Genomic DNA, 22598 nt, shown 5'->3' on the forward strand with positions numbered 1-22598 from the left:
AATGTATTTCGACATCAAGTATTCAAAATAAGTAGGTTTTGCTTGATATATCCGTGACAAAGAATTCATATATAAATAGATTCAACATTATTTTTAAAAAAAATAAGTGCTTACCTTTATTACCTTAAAAGTATTTGATGAGATGATAGAGTCTTATATTAATAACGCGTTATAAAATAAAGCCAAATATTAAACTAATAAAAGACAAAGAAAGAAGTCACACAGAGAGAACCGAATAGTAGTGCCTTTTATTTTAGCTACTATATCATTCTTGGTGACTTTTCATACAACATGTGAAAGTCCTATTTATACGTCATAATTACTTGGCCAACAAGCTCATTATAGAGGCAGTAATTGTACCTGGGCTTCAAGCCTAACCAAATGCAAGACCAGGGCCGGCTCAATGGTAAAGCCATTGAAGCCACTGCCTTAGGCCCCAACATACTAAAGTCCCCAAAATAACAACTCCTATGTATTAGCATTCTATTTTATATGATACTTCTTCCATCTCCAATTATTTATTGTGTTTCTCTTTATCACGCTTCTTAAGAAATTATTAATTAAAAGTGTTCGATTATTTTATCGTTATTTATGTATTAATATATAATTTCTATTTATTGAATATTTATATTATTTATGTGTCATCTTGAGGTGTTTGTAGTCTTTAAGAACAATTACTATTAAAGATATAATGAGAAAACATAATTAATTTTATATTGAATTTCTAAAATGACAAATAATTTGAGATAACTAATTTTAGAATTCGCGATATACAATTTGAGATAAAGAGAGCATATAATTGATGAAATTATTATTAATAAAAGATTTTAAACTTTATGCTCTTTTTTACTTAGCTGGAGTTATTATAATGAGTAAGTAAATTAGGGTGAATTTCCTTCTTTCTTATCTTTCAAACATTTAACTTGCCAATTCAGTTTTCTGAGTGAGCTATTTCTCTTGACTTTGTGTGATTTATCCATGGATCAAAAATTAAGTTATTTTATCTCTTTAGTATATGAATATTAGTATTGGCTGTGGTGCATAAAATATCTCTTATTAATAGGTTCAAGAAAGAGTCGCACCTCAAGAAATATGATGTCTAAGTCTTATGCTAATGCAAGACACTTAAGCCTACTTTCATAATTCGAATCCATGACTTATATTTCACATAAAAACAACTTTACATTTTCTCCAAGATTCCCTCTTTAGTGTAACACAAAATTAGTTTAAGGCCTCTTTTTGTGGTTCGGCTTTAGGCTGTCAACTCCATTGAGCCGCTCCTGTGCAAGACACATGCCCATTCACTAATCTTTACAACTATGAGTACAATAATTATAAAATGTAAAATTATACAATGCAAAAGCATCAAGACCAAAAATGCACAAGCAAACGGTAATTGTAAAATGAAAGAGAAAAAAAAAGAGAATAATGTTTGTATTTAAAATCTAAACTTATTATTATAGAACCGAAAAAGGGTTTAAAATGTCCTTCAACTATGTAAAATTGTGCAAAAACATCCTCCGTCTAGCTATTGGACCTAAAATGTCCTTTTCGTCTACCAATTGAGCCTAAAATACCCTTCTCAACAATCTATTGGACCTAAAATACCCTTTCCGTCTACCTATTGGCCTATTTTGTCCTTTTATTTAGGCAAATTACATGAAAATTCCATTCTTAAAACTTAATTAAATAAATAATAGTACTCTTTCAATATTACAAAAATAATAATTTTTTTGTACATATATAGCCATTTAAAAAAACCAGAAAAGATAATTATAATTTCTAATTTAATGTTATAACTAATTATCAATTCACCTTCATTTAAAAGATATATTTTCAATCTTCAAATTAAAAGTGGAAAAGATAATCCTTGCTTTCCAATCTTTCTCTCTCTTATATTCAAAATTCAAATATTTTAAAATAAACTAAGTATTCCATTATTTGCTCGTGTATGTTCCATTTTATTTTCATGTATGTTAATCATCTAGTATTAGTTCATTATCGTATATTTTTAATTCTAATGTAATGAGTTAATCTTATTTTTTTATGGATAAATATTTATAAAATAAAAATCATTATATTGGAAGAACATATATACCATGTATTTTTGTTGTATAAATATAATTTATGTCAAAATCAGATTATTATTATATTTTTGATATAATTTATGCGATAAATATTCATGGTATATCTCATTATGCCGGAAGTACTTTTCATGTTAAAAAAATATTTATTAAATATAAATATATATTTCCAGTATTACATGGTATAAACTTTTTTTATCTAAAATATACAATGTATGCTTATGTTATAAATATAATGTATATTGTATAAATATAATTTGTATGATATAAATATACCATGTATTTTTATGATATAAATATAATTTGTATAATATATAAATGTACCATGAATTTTTATGGTATAAATATACCATATATTTTTATGGAGGTATCGTGAAAGCAGGCAATAAAAATGAAAAACATAAATTTTTTATATGGTATTTAAAAAATGAATGAACACAGGCTTCCATAAAATTAGGCAATAAATAAGAAAAATGAGAATTTAATATATAATTATTTTTCGATATGCTAGAATATGTTATAGACGTAAATATTTTATACGTATATCTGACAACCAACTAATACGACTATGTATATGTAATAATTTTTTTTTGAAAATGGCTATTTATTTTGTTTTTTCTTTTTATTTATCAGAATAATTTAGAATGACGAAAAATTGATATTGTGCACTATTTATTTGGTTAATATTAATAAAAATGATAGAAATTTTATGTAGTTTAATAAAGATAAGTTGTGGTATTATATAGTTTTTTCTTAAATAAAAGGGCAAAATAGCCCCAATAGATAGACGAAAAAGGAATTTTGGGTCCAAAAGGTAGACAAGAAGGGGATTTTAGGACCAATAGGTAGACGGGAACATTTAGTTGAAAGACATTTTAGTTCCTTTTCCGTTATATAATTATGAATAAGAAGATAATATAAGTATAGTAAAATATAAGTTATAGAATTATTTATTGAATTATAAATTTCGATTATTAATTATAGCCTTAAATTAGTTTTTACACCCCTAATATGAAGACGCAGACTACCTAGTCTCACTACTAGAAATTGAAGTACTATTTCGTTAAACAAAATAATAATTGGAACATTTTTGCAATAAATTTCTGACTACGCCTGCAATGTGGACAATAAATGATTAATTTAATAGACACTTATATGAACAACAAAGACTTAATATCTCAAAATAGCAAAGATTTAAAACCTCGACAAAGAGAGTTGTTCATATGATAAACACTCATTACTTAAAGGGTAGAAGCTGCTATAAAGAAGTAAAAAAGGAAAAAGATTTAATATATAATTATTCTAATTTTTTTTTTAATTATTTCTATCTTATTTATTGAAAATATAGTTATTTCCTTTTTATTTATTGAAAATACGACCAGTTCTATTGTATTTTCAGTATTTTTTATATTTTCTAATTTTTGTGTAATTTTTCCACTTCCTTCTATCCAATCAGTTTTCTTTCTTATTTTATTAGTAACTCTTTTTGCTCTTACTTTCTGTTTACATAGTGTTGTAAACCACCAATCTGTTCTAGTTATTATATGTGGGTATAATTTATCTAAAAACGGCATACACCAAATATGCAAAAATTAGAAGCATTTGCACCTCCCTAGATACATACATATTCTGAATCACTTAAACAAGAAAAAAAATATACAACTATTCTTCTCGTAAATACATTGACAACATACACACCTTACAAACCTTATTAAATACCACTCAACTCTCTTTAAAAAAGAATTATTTATCCTAAGTTTAATTAACTCTTTAATTTTAGAAAAAAAATTAAAAATATATGCGTAGTCTTACGTCATATAATCTAATATACAATATTATAGCCGTAAAAAGTTATTATATTAATTTCTCAATCTTATAAAAATAGTTATAATAATATATAAAAAGTGATTATCTCAATTATATTTAGAACTTTCATAAATAATTAATAATTTTTAAAAAGTTATTTGGTTTGAATTAAAAAACTCTTTAAGTAAAAACCAAAATAAGACCAAAAGGTTACCAAATATAAGAACCAGGCCGAGGAAAAAAGGGACCAAGTATAATTGAGTTGGTCGTCTTCTCTTTATTAATTATGTTGTCTTCACCAACAAGGGTTGTGGTGCAGTGGATGGGCTGCTCCATCCTTAATCAGAGGTCGAGGGTTTGACCCTGGGTATGGAGAAAACTCTGTTGGGAGTGCTGCCACCTTAATGGGCCCTGCAACGCACGATTCGAATTAATCGGGACTCCAATGTAGACATCGAACACCGATGAGAAATCAAAAAAAATTATGTTGTCTTCTCTTTATTAGTTAGGCTTAGCATGGTTTACCACAAAGGTACTACTACTGTGCGTTGGGGTGGGGAGATTAGGTTTAGGTTTAGTAATAGTTGTCAATACAATATTAATGTCCAACAAATGGTTTTGCATTGACGAGTTACAATAACAACGATATCAATCGAATTATTAAAGACTTCTCTTATCCAAAAATATTCGTATGTTGTCAATGATGTTAATTTCTAATACTCATGTTGCTGCCAAAAGGTCTATCCCACAAGTTAAAGAGGACACGACATCAATTAGAAAAATTTACTCAAATATTAAAGGTTAGGATGCTTAAATTTTTGTTTTATGTTTCGTTTATGATATGATGATCTCTTTTGTTAATTTTGGCGTGGCATTATGTGCTACAAAATTTATTTTGCAAAAAGGTTGGTTCTTTTGATTTATAAATCTATTATGAATCACTTTTTAACCCAAAACTTGATGACGACGACATGGAGACATTGCTTGCGATTATTGTATCTATACATTTATTACGATGTCCCCTCCAGTTTGGAGTGATTTTGCAGATGTATCAAACAGGTTAAGAACGTCCCCTATAGTGTAAAGGCATTTGAATGTTCTGAAGTGAAAACGTCAATTTCAGAAGTTATTTGTATAAAAGGTAAGAAATGTACAGATCTTTGAAAGTATTTTGATGGGTGTTTTTTTCTTTTGTCTAACGTAATTTATTTTGCCCGAAGAAATAAAAATAGAGTACTAATTAAATACTGCTACATTTGTTTTTTGGTGCATAAACAAGATCAACTGTTCATCCTCTGTGTTCACAATTGTTGTTTAATTCTTTTTTGAAAAAATAATAATAATAATTTTAATATTATTTTTGTTATAATTGTAATGGCTTGAGAGAACTATTCTAATTACTTTTCTTTTATGCAATTTTTTATGCTTGCGAAATATCGATGAAATCTACAATTAAAATCAATAGCTGAGCTTTATGATATAAATCGAAGATGATATTATTTATAGAACTTTAGGTTGACGAATAACGAGTAATAGGAGAAAATTGAAGGAAAAGTGTCTTTTAAGTCTTGAATGAAGGATTGGTAACATTTACCAACTTAAAGGGTCAAACATCATTAGAAAACTTGATTAAGTTAATTATGGACTTGATTAATATTTTCAAAACTTTCAAATCTTTTCAAAAATACAAATCAACCCACAACCCTCTTCAATCCAAATCAACCAGTCTCTCTCTCTCTCTCTCTCTCTCTCTCTCTCCAACTTCTCTCAACTCTCCCCCAACCAACAGTTCTACAAAATTCTCCCTTCAATCCCCGACGACTTTAACCTCCAGCAAAAAATAGTCGAGCGAGTTTTCTTTTGACTTTCAACCGTCAATCGACGTGAAGACTTCTCTGACACCAGCAACTTCGAGTTTTTCGTCGTCCCATTTCCTTTTTCACAGGTAAAATATTATGAAGAAACAGAGGAACTTGAGCCAACTACTCTTCTAGTATTGAAATGTGGACTAAATAAAACCCTAATTTCTGGCATTTCTTCTTCTTGTTATCGTACTGTTGATTCTAATTTGTTGGTATTTTTGTTCACAGATGTTCTGTGTGTGTGTGATGTGTTGATGTTACTGGGTTGATTTGTTATTTGTCTTGGTAAAAATGGTGTTACAACAGATGAAATATCTTATGCAACAGATGAAATATCTGATGCGACAGATAAAGACATCTGATGCAACAGATGAAAACATTTGATGCAACAGATGAAAACATCTGATGCAACTATGAAAATCTAATGCAATAGATGAACAATCTAACAGATTATTCATCTGTTGCGACAAACGACTCTTCTATTTGGAAGAAATCTAAATAATATTTATCTAACAGATAACTCATTTTGCAACAGATGAGTGATATGTTTGAACAGTTCAGTGATCTGTTTTTATTACCTCTAACGGTTTACTCATCCGTTGCAACAGGTCAGTTATATGTTGCAACAGATAACATACCTGGTGTAACAAATTAGTGATATGTTTTTATAGTTTCCAACGAATTACTGATCTATTGCAACAACTCAGTTATATGTTGCAACAGATAACATACCTGGTGCAACAGATTAGTGATCTATTTTTATGATTTTCAATGGATTACTCATCCGTTGCAACATATTGGTTATATGTTGCAACAGATAAACTACCTGGTGCAACAGATTAGTGATCTATTTTATGATTTCCAATGGATTACTCATCCGTTTCAATAGGTCAGTTATATATTGCAACAGATAAATTACCTGGTAAAACAAATTAGTGATCTATTTTTATGGTTTCCAATGGGTTACTTATCCTTGCAATAGGTTGGTTATATGTTGTAACAGATAAACTACCTGGAGCAACAAATTAGTGATCTGTTTTTACTATTTCCAATGGATTACTCATCTTTGCAACAGGTTGGTTATATATTGCAACAGATAAACTATCTGATGCAATAGATTAGTGATCTATTTTTATGGTTTACTTATCCATTGCAACGGGTCGGTTATGTGTTGCATCAGATAAAATACCTAGTGCAACAGATTAGTGATCTATTTTTATAATTTCCAATGGTTTACTCATCCGTTGCAACAGGTTAGTTATATATTGCAATAGATAACATACTTAGTGTAATAGATGTGTTGTCTGTTGGAACTATTATTTTACCGTTGTACATGTTAGATTTACTGTTATCTTTTTTTAATGATGCATTAATCAATTATAATCTATTTTATATTCCTGTTAATTTAAGATAATATGGCTCCCAAAAGAAAAGAAATCGAATTAAGTCCAAGTAAAGGAACAAGTGCATCAGCTCGGCTACATCCACCACTCTATGAGCTTGCTTTACAAGCGTTATCTCAATCAGGAGCAGAAGATAATGAACATGAAAAGAAGGAATATCTCAAAAGAGATGATCCAAATGCTACTAGACCTTCCGCCGAAGGGTTGGTCAAAACCTTTAGCATTGATCGTTATCCTATAAGAATGCAGTGCGATGGTGCCATAAATTTAACGGGTGATTTCGTGGTTAAGTCAACCATGGGAAAATCTTTTGACACCTTCAGAAAATTACTTTGAGAAGAAAAATTGGATGCTTATTTCAGGGAAAGCTGCTTTAGGCAATATCTTGATTTGCCAGAGGACAACAATGCTCATTTCCAGATAAAAAATGGTATACAATCTTCTCAAGCGTAGGTTTATGTATGAAAACAAAAACAAGATAGATGAGGTGTGGATAAATTACTGTGGCATGCCTGTTTGTTTTGGTTCGAAGGACTTTGCCATAGTTACCGAACTAAAATGTTATCCTCCTTCTCCTTCTCAAGTTATACCTACTCTAACCCAAAAAAATGTACCCCGCATACCCAAAAAAGGCAAAGGCAAGTCGAGTGATCATGAGGACCTGATGTCCATTGTTGGTCCAAGCTTCAAAAATAAAAATTTGATAGAAGCATTGAAAGGTAAAGGACTCTCAAAGAAGCACAAACAATTATTGTGCTTGGTTTGGTTTGTACATAATATTCTTTGGGCGAGAGACGTTAACAACAACATAAGCCCCGGTTTAATAAATTTCTCTGAGGATCTTGAGGCATTTAAAAACTATCCTTGGGGTTATGAAAGCTTCAAAATGACTGTCTAATATTTGTTGACTCCGTTAACGCCAAAGACAGTTAACTTATATGGCTTTCCATGGGCCTTCATGGTAAATATTTCTTTTATCATGATATGATTCATCATTTTTTATTCAATAATGCTTTTGATTTATTAGTGTTATGTTATAGGCTTGGAAATTTGAAGCTATTCCTTATTTGAGACAACAATTGAACTACCAGAAAGAAGTTTCTTGTCCTAGAATCTTGAGATGGTTGTCGGCCAAAACTGATAAAAATACAAAATTTTTTGATCTTTTCAACCCCCCGAAGGAAGCAGTAAGTCCAGTTCTGATCAAGTTTTTATTTTAATTAATGATTTCATCATCATTCTAATATATGTACTGATTATTTTAGATTATCTATCCTAGCTTGTTTCGACTAACCGAGAGTTGAAGATGCCATTTTTTCTTACTTTACGGTCTGTGTAAACTTTATCGGACCCTAAGCTCATTGATGGAATAAAAATGAAATTATTTGGAGCAACAACCATCAGAACAAAAATAATTTTGGAGAGTAGACTTGTTGCTGTTGATGATGGTAGTGGTAGTGGTGCTGCTGTTGGGGCTAATGATGCTTCTCTTATAGTTTTTGAAACAAAGGCCATTATGATTATGATCATACTGGTTGTACAGATTTTTTTCCAGATTTTGCCACATCTAGCGAATGCTCTACATGCAAATGTCAAGACTGCAAGGCAAAACATAATAAAGTGATTAATGCTATTAATGCATTAACTGCTTTTGTAAAAAAAAATGACATCTAAGAGGGGGTGTCATTCCATCAAAGAGGATTTCATATCCATACACTCCATTAGAGATCAATGCGTCTAAGAGGAGAAGGAAAGATACTTCCAAGGCATCATCAAGCATAAAAAAAAGTACAATTGCAACACCTCTATCTTTTTCTTGCACCGTTATTCAGTGTACTAGGGCCACAGGAGAGCAACATGAGCCAAAGAAAGTGAATGTACATCATGTGTTCCAACAAACAAACAGGAACATATCTGTTTCAACAGCTAATACATCTGCTGAAAATTATCAAACAAATATATACATCTGTTGCAACTGTTGTCGAACCTGTTACATCAGATGCATTATCTGTTGTAACAAATGAGTCTTATGTTACAACAGATGGGTCATATTATACTGCTCTGATTTATCTATTCAAATTCTTCCTAACAGATGATCCATCTGTTGCAACATAAGGCTCATCTATTGCAACAGATGGACAATCTATTGTATATCTGTAATTAACATTGATAATTTCTGGCTTTCCAGGTGGATGTCACAGTAGAATCCACTACTGAAGAGCATAATATCACAGTTGATAATCCATCAACTTCTTCCAAAGAAAAATAAAAAATGGAGCCTGTTATTTTGGGAGGACGAAACAATTACCAGTTTGAAGGGTTCAACATCTCGGACGAGGCTCTAAAAGAACTAAAAAAAAACTAACACAGTTGATTAATGACTATTTAGAATAGATTACCGATGGGATGTTAAAGCATCATGCCGGTAGGTACATAAATCAATTTTTAAAGATATTAGTTTATACGATTCTTATTATAAGAATGTGACATTAACATATATAAATCATCATGTAGAAAACAAAATGATGAATGTTACAAAGTGAACGAATCGAGTCTTGGTTTTGATATGTTCGACTTTGTTGTTGCACATTTCGGAATGAAGAATTGGTTCTATTTGATGTCACAGCCCCAAACTTGCTGGAATGATGAGGTTTAAATGTCATACATAGTACTATTAATTAATACTTTATTTAATTGCATCTGTGTATTAATTTTTTTGTCACGTAATCTAAAATATTTGATAATATGTGCAGTACATCGATGTCATTTTTACTACCTTCGAAAGAAGGCCAAATTGCATACACAAGAACAATACAGATACACGAAGGCAATTATTTGTACAAATTTTATATCAATAATGCCTACGATAGGTATTGTCAACAACAGCCGTAAGTTTTCCGAAATGAGGAATGCTTAATCAACATCATCAAAGGTTTTAGCATTTCGGCTGGCTTACCTTGGCATTTGATCGACGAAGTGTACATCCCACTCAATTATGGTGATGAATTCCATTGGGTGTTGGTTGTCGTCGTTCTAAAAGAGAGGTGCATTCGAGTTTATGACTCAATGTCGCGAAGGAGACGTTTCGCGTCGTCGTTTGAGATACAAAAACTGGTCAAAATATTGCCTACTTACCTTGATATAAGTGGCTTTTTGAACCAAAAGATTCGTACTGATTGGTTGACAATTGAAGCATACCGGGATAAAATGGGTAATCCATTTGACGTACAATATATTGAAGGAATTACTTAATAAACCATGTGTAGCCTGTAAGTTTAAGCGTCATGATTTAGTTTCATTTCACAAATTTTACAACGCTTGCATGAATAACAAGATATGGATTATCTATTGTTTTAAAACTAGGGATTGCGGTCTTTTTGTTGTCGTGTACGCCGAGTATTTGACCGATAGATTACAAGTACCAAATGATGGACTTGATGATGGATTACTCCGCAAAAAATATGTTGCTCTTTTATGGAAATACGAAGAAGTGAAAGCTCAGAAACTGTACGCAAGCGACATTAAAGATCCACGACAATCAAAGCTAAATTCCACAGCACCGGATGAAAAACAACTTGTCCATATTGAATAGATCTTTATAGATTGAGTCCGTCAATGTAATAACCTATCCTCCTTGGTTTAACTTGTTGATTTATTTGTAGAGTAGACCATTTGTACCTATAATAATTTTTTTACATTTCATTTATTTGTTGAGATATTTCATGTAATTTTCAAAGGCTTCAACTTATTTTATGTTGTCTATGAATATAATTTAATCTTTAGTTTTGAACATGTTAATTGAAATGGAATACTAGATTCAAATATCACAATAGATAATACATCTGCTGCAACAGAAGACATATCATATCAAATAGATTTAGACATATGTTACAACATGAGATGCAACACGTAGGTCATCTGCTGGAAATTATATAATAAGTCTTCCTACTTTCTTGATTTTTTCCAACAGATTACCTATCAGTTGCAATAGATAGATTATATGTTGCAACAGATTGGATATCTATTGCGACAGACAGATGGGGAAATATCTATTAATGCAAAAGATGACTAACCTATTCCAACAGATAATCAATCTATCACAACAGGTATTATATCTGTTGTAACAGATATACTATCTGTTGCATTATAAAAATTCAACTTGGCTAGTATAAAAATTATTGCTACTACATGTAAAGTGAAGTGGCTTGAAATGAAAAATTGTTATCGTGTTCGTCTCCGTCTTTGTACATATTTTTTGTTTATACATGAGCTCTAACCATTTTGTTAGTACCCCATAAGCCCATACCCATTGCATCTTTCCCACAACGGTGCCGCACATACCGGTCATTTCTGTGCCGGTCAGCAAACACTCAATGTATGCAAGAGAGTACGGCCAGCACATTGCACCGATTTTATTTTTTGGGAGCTGGATGTTCTTATTTTGACCTTCAAAATCCCATGATTCCTTCATCAAGACTTCTGCCGGAAAATGATCTATCAGTTTACTCTGCGTCAACAACTTGGGCAACAACCTCAAGAGTGGCTGGATGTGGGCTAAAAATATATCCTCGCTGAAGAAAGGTAAGTTGCAATCATAAACCTTAATCTTTCCCTCGTAGAGTAATATCTTAACAGGGAGAAAATGTTTGACTTTCACGTTCATGACTGTAAGGATTCTCTTTGCCTTGGTCCAGCTCTTGCAATATGGATATAACCTCTTTCCTTTAATATATTTAATCGCTTCTTCATCCCATTGGAATGTAGAAACTAACTTATCAAATACTGGGCCACCAGAATCAGCTAGCTTACGGAGATCAGCGTACCTATCCTTGAAATTATTGTAGAAGTTGAGGTCCATTATCCTATCGGCAGCATCATAAGCATCCGGGTATGCTACTTTTCTGCCTCTCATGAGGCAGCGAATATCATCAACATACTGTGGTATTAGAAGATAATTTTTAAATAGGTCAGTAATTGTAAAGAATAAAAATATAGTGGAAAGAATTCGATCAGAGAGTTCTCTAAATCATTTCACAGATTACCCAACCAACACAACTTATGCAACAGATGCATATCATATTGCAACAGAATACCAAGCTGTTGCAATAGATTACACATCTGCTGCGTAGATTCTTCTTCATAGAGTATATTGGATCTAGGTTAGCAAAACTAAACTTACATTGTCCTCGTACCACTCACACATATTTGTCATATTCATGAAGTCTTTGGTGAAAAATGAATGCATGATGTATTCTTTTTGAACCTTTGTCCTTCCATTCATGATTTCTTGTAGTTCTTTCTTCTTCTCCTTGCCAAGTGCCACGTATATGCCCACCTTCTTCAGTGGACCCTGAACTTCAATAACTCTTGGAGCGGGAGGAGTTGCAATTTTTGCTATTTTCAAAATGGAGAGAATTTGTCTAATTTTTTTTTATTTTCCTCCTAACTGCTATTGTAGGAGTGCAGGGCTCCCTCACCTCATTGGATGGTATGACACCCCTCCTAGATTTCAACTCCTCAGCAGCTTCAGTAATAGCCTTTAGCTTTTCAAGGAGTTTATCCTCTTTGTCCTTGCACACTTATCCTCTCTGTCCTTGCATACTTTACATTAGTAATGAGAACATGAGGGTGAAGAGGGGTGAGAGGGACCACTGTAAGGGTGGGAGGGACCGGTGTAGGGGTGAGAGGGACTTATGCAAGGGGGTATTTTCAAAAGTATTTATTTTTTGCTGAGCACCAATATACTCATAATCACAACTGGAAGAAGCAACAATATCAGGATGGCTGCTACCATCATAAACAACTCCACCAGCAACACCACCAGAAGAAACACCCGAATTTGTTACAGTTTGAGGTTGGTCGTGAAGAGCTTCAACATTAGGCTGACCTTACCTAACTGCTCTTGTTATGGATGTTGCTCCAGCCAATTTCTTCTTTTATTAACTCCACTGTTGGGTGTTCTTTTGTATCAACAAGACCCAGATTAAGAAAAGAAGTTATGCCTAGCTCATCAACGGTAGGCACGATCCAAGGATGCACAACCTATAAAAAAGATAGAAGGCATTTAAATCATATAATAATAATTTTACCGTCAGTTGGGTTACATAGATGTTAACACAGCCAACTTATGCAACAGACGATCTAGCTGCCGCAACAGCTGATCTGTATGTCACAACAGATTGACAATATGTTGCATCAGATTGCACATCTATTGCATAATTTACATCAGATGGGTAATCTGTTGAGTCGGGTTTATAGAACCAGAGCCACAATGGTTAATCTATTGAGAAATATGGATCATCTGTCGCAACAGAGTACCCATCTATTGCACCAATTGCAGTTAACGGGTAATCTGTTACAATAGATGACCCATCTGTCACAACAGATGGAACATCTGTTTCAATATCTTTCTTTGAGAAAAATTATTTTATTTGAAAGAAGACGTATTGCATCATCCGGGGGATTAAAGAGATCAGCCAATATTTTTTGTTGCTCTTTGTTGCAGCCAACCATCTAAGGATCCTTGGATGAGAAACCTTATCCGGGTAATCCTTGAACTGCTTTCGGAGGGAAAGAATGGCTTCACATGCCCAAGCCTAAAAAATGTAAACAAGAAGCAAGCAAAAAAAGTCATAATTACTATTAAATTAATGGATGATTAAAAATAGTGATTAATTTACCATGAAAGTCCAGGGAAAGCCGTATAATGTGATCATCTTTGGGCATAGCTTTATCAGTAAATATTCAAAAGTCAAGTAGTAGATGCCATATCCCCAGGGATAGTCATTGAATTTTCTAAAATCATCAGAAAGCGCCAATAAATCATGTTCTATGACTTTCCTATGTCTTTGGCAAATAAAACGGAATGGACAAACCAATCTAAGCATAATTTCTCTCAATAGTACTTTGGTATGTTTTTATTCTCGAGATCTACCATCAAATCCTCCCCTTTGTAGCTAGATCCAACAATGCCCAACAACCCATCTTTTTTTATCTTGCATTTATTGGACCCTTTGTGGGGTGTTTCCTTGATAAGAGGTTCTTTTAGACGATCGCATCTCAAGACCGTCACTATGGCAAACTCTTTCAATCCAAAACAAACCGATATGCCATAGTAGTTGATCCAGAATTCATCTATCTTTTTCTGCCGTCCTTCAAATCTTTATCATCCCCCGCATACTTGATCCTGCGCTTGAGAAGGCCATATACCATGCTCATTGGGAAACAGAGAGTGCGGTCCTCAAACAGCTCGAGAAAGTATGTAAAGCAGCTCTTCTTGAAAAGTCCATCTATGTTTTTATTCTTTATAATACTCCTAATTTTCCCCAACTAAAATTTAAGTACAAGATCACCAAATACTACGTTAGGGCTATTCATCGGCATCGCAACTCGAAACTTGTCAATACTAATGGTTTTGACAGAATCATGCAGGGAATTTAATATTATTTCACATCCCATTGGTGAGGAGTTATAACTTTCCTCAGCTTTATTTTACCCTGGCTGAGATTGTTCTAGAAGTTCCTCCGAATCTACTTGTACTCTAGCCTTTTTTGTTTGGTGATCAGAAGTTGATCCACTTTCTCCACTTTTATTTTCTTTTCTTTTGGGAGACATCTTTTAACTATAAACAATAGAAAAACAAAAAATATATTGCATTTGATGTCTGCATAAATTTTTTTAAAAAGGTAAGACAGATTTCAATAAATTATTCTATGCCACATTACAAAAAATACTCCAACGAATATGTCACGACCCAAAAATGAGGGTCATAATGGCACTTGTCCGGCGTACCTTGACAAGTAAGCCTATCACCAAAACTGATACAAAAAGAAGAAAAGATAGAAATATCCCATGGAAAGGCTTCTAGAATGAAGCCGAACTATATTAGTAATCATAACAATGGGGAAAGAACTTATCTAAAATGACAATCATGCCCAAAACCAAGTGTCAATAGTGTAAGAACTACTAATACAATTCAAGAGTCAAATGCACCGGAAAAATAACCATAAAGGAGTAATAATTGTCTCTGAATACTAATAAAGACATAACAACTATAGAAAGATAGAGGTGTACTTCGAACGCATGAATGTCCAACTGCTACCTTAGAATCTCTAATAATCACTCGAGTCAATCACGCTGAGGCGTACTCAAGCTAAGACCTGCACCGAAAGGGCACAATAGGCATGAGTACGGTCCACTTGTACTCAGTAGGTATCATAGGCCGACCAAGAAAAGTAGTAAATAAAACATACAAAATATACACTAAGGGCAGGTCACCTGCAATCAGAAAATATCCCACAATGGTAGCCCACACAGCTTGCACTAACAGTTCTAATATATCTCACTTATATTATAACAACACACTAAGATATTGAACACAAGTATACATTATGTCACATATTAATAGAACAAGAGAGAACATGTAGATACAAGATCATCAAATACAAGTAAAGGAAGGCAAGATAATTACATAGATGACAAGTCAATATAACACAACATAAACACAATAAAGTGAGTGTAATATATATGATGATGATGATGATGATGATGACGAGGTCATCGCACAACCTCCGGGATCGTCGCACAATCCCTATATACACTTACGGAGCTAAAGCTTCCCGACTTAGGACCCATGGGGGGTTCGTCAACCCACATACAATCCACATATCTTATATCTCCTTTTCGGCATATCCCTCAAAAAGGGTTTTATAAGGTGTTACAATATTTTCTTAAAAAAGTGTGTCGCCAGTGTTTCTCAGATGTTGCCATGGTGGTACCAATGTTTCATGAATAAGTATGATATGAAGATGTAATGCTCACAACTAATCATAATGAGTATTTCCACAACCAATCATATGATACATTTCCACAACCACATGAGCCAATATCCACTTATTATTTTCATTTTATCCATGAATTTCCACTTGTCTTATATGCTAATAAAGTATGAATTTAATCATAATACACCAATGGTACCACATTAAATAATACAATACAGTTATTCACATGTATTCAAGGCTATCAATATCACATAGGACCTCACACGGTCAAATATATCACATAATTTCTCAATTTCGACAATTACATCACATATAGGCCCCCACTCAGGCACAACACATAGATAGCCATTTTTCATGATTAGTTCCCACCCTTAATATGAATTTTATACCATCATTTACTACCCAGTCCAATCTGAAGAGTTAAGCCACAACCTACCTCGAAGCTGAAACCAGTTTGCTACACTTGAACCCATGATCTTACTTTTCACAAATAATGTCGAACACCACTAAAAACATCAAATATGAAATCTACGCATCAATACAAAACCAACGATACCCATATTGACTACTTTTGGTTCAGGGTCAAAATGAACCCCCAAAATGAGTTTCCAAAAAAGAAGGGTAAAATCAAAACTTTACTTCAAAAACATGTTCCCCATATTTTTTGGAACCTACAGCTGAAAACTCAAGTTAAATTGAGTTAAAAATGGAGTTCAAATCGAAGAAAATCATTTTTGAGCCTTACCGGGTAAAATTTTTAAAATCTGGGTTAAAATTAAGAATCGGAGTTGTTTTGAAGGTTAAATTGATGAAAATCTAGTAATTATAAAATAAAAATATTATTCAAGTGAAAGAAGTGAAATTTGGATTTAAAATCATGCTCTAAGATTTTTGAAGTTTTGAGAAATTTATCAGGAAATTACTAAGAAGAGTGAATTCTTACTTTAAATTCGTAATAAAATCAAGAAAAAGATGTTAATCTAGCTTTCCAAGCTCTCACAAGCTTCACTTTTAAGCTCCCAAACTATTTAGGGTTTAACTCTCAAGAGGCAAGATGAAAAATGATCAAAATAGGCCAAAAAGGGGTGAAAAAGTTGTTTATATTGAAGAAAATCTATAATATAACTGCTGGGTTTTTTTCTTCTTAAGTCGAAACGGATTTCAATGGGGTGTCCGAAATTCGTTCGGAGTCCGATATACAAAAATGAACTATGAAACCATACTAAATTTGACGTTTTGGACGTGATGGTGATATAACATCATTTTCATAAAGTTGACCCCCAAAACCCGAAATTATAATTTTTCAAACCGAGGGTTGAAATGATATTTAAAAGTCATAAAATAATACCAAACATGCTAACACCCTAAAATCAATATTCCGAATCAGCTGGCGAAGTTGTATTTTTTATCTGAGGTCATTTCGATCAAATGTGGGTCCCACACCCATATTTTTAATTTTCCAACTTTCTGACCAATAGGTCGAAATGAGCTCGAGTGCATCGAAACCCGAATCAAAGGTCTAACTAGCCTAAAATCGATATTCCGGAACTGTTGGCGTAGTTTGTTTGGCCATCCATCGTTCTAAAGTAATGGACACCGGCACACTATGAAGACGCACAATCTCACAAATGGCGATAGGGGCTAACCTCTCAGCACTGAATAAGACCTAAACAAGAATAAAATAAGTTGACTTGGTCAATCAATCCACGATGACCCAATCACTGTCAGAACTATGAGATGTACGAGGCCACCCAGTCAGGAAGTCCATAGTGATCCGTTCCCACTTCCACTTGGGAATGGGTAACCTCTGAAGAATTCCACTAGGCCTTATATGCTCGGCCTTTACCTACTGACAACATAGGCAAAGAGCCACAAAATCTTCTTTATCTCGCCTCATACCACCCACCAGTAGTGCTGGCTCAAATCATGATATATCTTAGTCACACCTGGATGGATAGAATATCTAGAACAATGGGTCTCCTCCAAGATCAACCTAATCCAATCACCACTCTCGGCATACAAACTCAACCCCCAATCCTCAAAACTCTATCTAAATCAAGTGAGGCTTCCTTATCCTCCTCACTTAACACTTTATCTTGAATCAACCTCAATCTAACATCATTAAACCAATGAGCTCAAATTTGCTCTATCAAAGAAGATCTAGCCTCCACAAATGCCAAAACACACCCCGGTGTCGAAATATCAAGCCTAACCATTTGGTTAGCTAAAAACTGAATCTAAGGCCAAAAGTCTCTCCTAGGTCAAAGATGCGCCAAGCGACCCATGCTAGTCGACTTTCGGCTCAAGGCATCCCCATCCACATTAGCTTTTCCCGGATGGTAGAGAATAGTCAAGTCATAATCCTTAAGCAACTCAAGCCAACGACGCTACCTCATATGAAGATCTCGCTAGTAAAGAAGTACTGAAGGCTACGATGATCTGAGAAGATTTCACAACGGACTCCATACAAGTAGTACCTGCACAACTTCAAGACAAACACAACTGTGCACAACTCTAAATCATGGGTAGGATAATTCCTCTCATGAGGCTCCAATCTTGACGAGATGTATACAAAATTACCTTGCCCTCCTACATTAACACAACACCTAACCCAACACCTGAAGCATTACAAAAGACAATAAACCCCACGCCTTCCTTGGACAAAGCCAATATAGGAGTTGAAGTCAATAAATCCTTGAGCTTTTGAAAGGTCGACTCACAATATCATACCACTAAAAAGAAATCTTCTTTTGGGTCAACTTGGTCAATGGAGCTGCAATAGATGAAAAAACCTTAACAAAACATTGATAATACCAAGCCAAGCCAGCAAAACTCCAAATCTCAGTGGGTGAAGTAGGTCTAGCCAAATCACAAACTGCTGCAACCTTGTCTGGATCAACCATAATATCTTCCTTGGTCATCACATGACACAAGAAAGAAACAGACTCCAACCAAAACTCGTACTTAGAGAACTTAACATACAACTTCTTATCCCTCAATCTCTAAAGCATAATCCACAAATGCTCATCATGCTCAACCTTACCCTTGGAATAAACCAAGATATCATCTATAAATACCATAACAAAGGAGTCAAGATACAGTCGAAATACCCAGTTCATCAACTCCATGAATGCGGCAGGGGAGTTAGTCAACCCAAAAGACATGACCAAGAACTCATAATGACCAAATTGAGTCCAAAAAAGCTATTTTTGAAATATCCAAAGCTCTAATCTTCAACTGGTGATAACTGAACCTTAAATCAATCTTTGGAAACATGCTGCATCCTGAAGCTGATAAAAAAATCATCGATATAAGGAAGAGGATACTTATTCTTAACCATCACCTTATTCAACTGCTAATAATCAATACATATCTACATAGATCCATCATTTTTCTTCACAAACAAGACAAGCTCACTCTAAGGCAAAATACTAGATCGGATAAATCCCTTATCCAAAAACTCCTACAACTGATCCTTTTATTCCTTCAACTATGTTGGGGACACCCTATAAGGAAGAATAGAAATGGGCTTGCTGCCTGGCTCAACATTAATACTGAAATCAATATCTCAATCCAGAGGCATACCAGACAAGTTCATTAAGAATACATCCATAAACTCACGGACGACATGGACAGAATCTAAGAAAGAAGGAGAAACAACACTGGTATCATGAATATGGCCAAGTAAGATAAATATCCCCTCTCAACCAATTTATGAGCTTGAACATAAGATATGACCCTCTTAGGACCCGAATAAAGTTTACCCTTCCAAGCTATCCTTGGAACACCCGACGAAACTAAAGTCACAGTCTTGGCATAACAATTTAGGATGGCATAAAAAGGAGCCAACCAATCTATACCCAAAATAGCATCAAGATTGACCATGTCTAACACAAGTAAGTCTACCTAAGTCTCACACCCAGCAAAAGTCACAACACAAGATCGGTACACCTGATCCACCACTAAAGAATCACCTACTGGAGTAGATACATAAATAGGCATAGAAAGAGGCTCCCTAACAGAATCAAAACCCAAAGTAAAATGTCTAGACATATAGAAGAAAGTCGATCCAAGATCAAATAATAAGATACAGGTCTGAAACAAACAAAATAGTACCTGCGATCACAGCATCTGAAGCCTCCGCCTCAGATCTGACTGATATAGCATAACACTATCTGTGACTACCAACTAGCTGAGTAGCCCCACAACCACCAATATGGGCTCTACCTTCTCTACCTCTTGTACCTTTTGTAGAACACCTACCTCTCATAGTTGAATTAGGAATAACTCTAAATATACGGCAAGAATAGTCCTTGTCCATATGGCCAACCTCATCCCACATATAGAAATCTCTATGACCAATCTCAATAAGAGAAAGTACAATTGAGCCCGAATGATCACCCTGAATTCCTGAACTAGAAGATCCACCAGTTGAACTCTATAAAGTCACCTGCACTGGTCTACCATGATATCCACGAGAACCTCTAAAATCTCTGTCTCGAGAGGTCCGACTCCTGAACTTACCAAAACGACATACCATCTTGGCGCCTCCTTAAGATGCTCTAAGAATACCTTCTGTCATCTTAGCATGATCCATAATACTCTAAAAAGAATCCCTAATCACAACCATCTGAGATATAGTCAACTAAAGAGAGACATCCAAACCTTATACAAACTTTATATCTACTCAAACTCGGTGTAAATACTATCAAAGGTATATCTGGATAGGGCATAGAAGCATACCTCATACTCAAAAACTGCCATGGATCCCTGCTCCAAAAGATCAAACTCATCCCACATATGATCTCTCAAATTGAAAGTCATAAATCTCTCCAGAAAGGCATCAACAAACTGATTCCATGACAACTCAGGAGCATCAACAAGCCTATAACCGACAAATAATATCCACTAATTTCTCACAGCATCTCTCAACTAATAGTGTCATAAGAAACACCATTTGCATAGTAAAAGTGAAACACAACTCAGAACATAAGGTATGAAAGAACTTCACACGATAAAGAATAAAATGAGGAAAGTTTCCTAAAGACATCCTATAGCCTCTCAAAGATAGATACAGACGTCTACGTACTGATCCGTGAGACTCAATTAGAAATCCTATTCTTACACCGTTAAGATCAATGAAACCTGGCTGCTTATATACCAATTTGACACAACCCAAAATGAGGGTCATAATGGCACTTATTGCGGCGTACCTTAAAAAGTAAGCCTATCACCCAAACTAATACGAAAAGAAGAAAAAACAGAAATATCCTATGGTAAGGATTACATAATGAAGCCAAACCATATAAGTAATCATAACAATGCAGAAAGAACTTATCCAAAAAAAAATCATGCCTAAAAACAGGTGTCAATAGTGTAAGAACTACTAATACAATCGAAGAGTCAAATAAATTGGAAAAATAACCACAAAGAAATAATAATTGTCTCTGACTACTAATAAAGACATAAAACATATAGAAAAATAGAGGAGAACTTCAGACACATGAATGTCCAACTGCTACCTTGGAAGCTCCAATAATTGCCAGAGTCAATCACGTTGAGGCGCACTCGAGCTAAGACCTGCACCGAAAGGGCGCAATAGGCATGAGCACAATCCACTTGTACTCAGTAGGTATCATAGGCCGATTAAGCAAAGTAGTAAATAAAGCATACAAAATATACACTAAGGGCACGTCACCTACAATAAGAAAATATCCCACAACGGTATCCCACACCGCTTGCACTAGCAGTTCTAATATATCTCACATATATTACAATAACACACCAAGATATTGAATATAAGTATACATTATATCATATATAAATAGAATAAGAGAGAATATGTAGATACAAGATCATCAAATAAAAGTAAAGAAAGGCAAACCAAATATATAGATGACAAGTAAATAAGGCAATATAACACAATATAAACACAATAAAGTAAGTGCAACGTATATGATGATGATAATGATGCATGAGGTCGTCACATAACCTCTGGGATTGTTGCATAATCCCTATATACACCTACGGAGCTAAAGTTTCCCGACGTAGGACCCATGAAGAGTTTGTCAACCCATGTACAATCCACATATCTCATATCTCCTTTCCAATATATCCCTCGGAAAGGGTTTTATAAGCTGTTACAATATTTTTTTAAAAAGGTGTTGCCAGTGTTTCTCAAATGTTTCCACGGTGGTACCAATGTTTCATGAATGAGTATGATATGAAGATGTAATTCTCACAACCAATCATAATGAGTATTTCCACAACCAATCACATGATACATTCCCACAACCACATGACCCAATATCCACTTATTATTTTTATTTTATCCATGAATTTCCACATGTCTCATATGCCAATAAAGTATGAATATAATCACAATACACCAATGGTACCACATTAAACAACACAATACAATTATTCACATGTATTCAAGGCTATCAATATCAGATAGGACCCCACACGGTCAAACATATCACATAATATATCAATTTTGATAATTACATCACATATAGGCTCCCACATAGGTACAACACATAGATATCCATTTTCATGATTAGTTCCCACTCTTAATATGCATTTTGTACCATCATTTACTACCTAACCCAGTCTGAAGAGTTAAGCCATAACCTACCTCGAAGCCAAAACCGGCTTGCTATA

The sequence above is a fragment of the Capsicum annuum genome, chromosome 6 (assembly GCF_002878395.1).
Source record: "Capsicum annuum cultivar UCD-10X-F1 chromosome 6, UCD10Xv1.1, whole genome shotgun sequence".
In the NCBI taxonomy this organism is placed as follows: domain Eukaryota; kingdom Viridiplantae; phylum Streptophyta; class Magnoliopsida; order Solanales; family Solanaceae; genus Capsicum; species Capsicum annuum.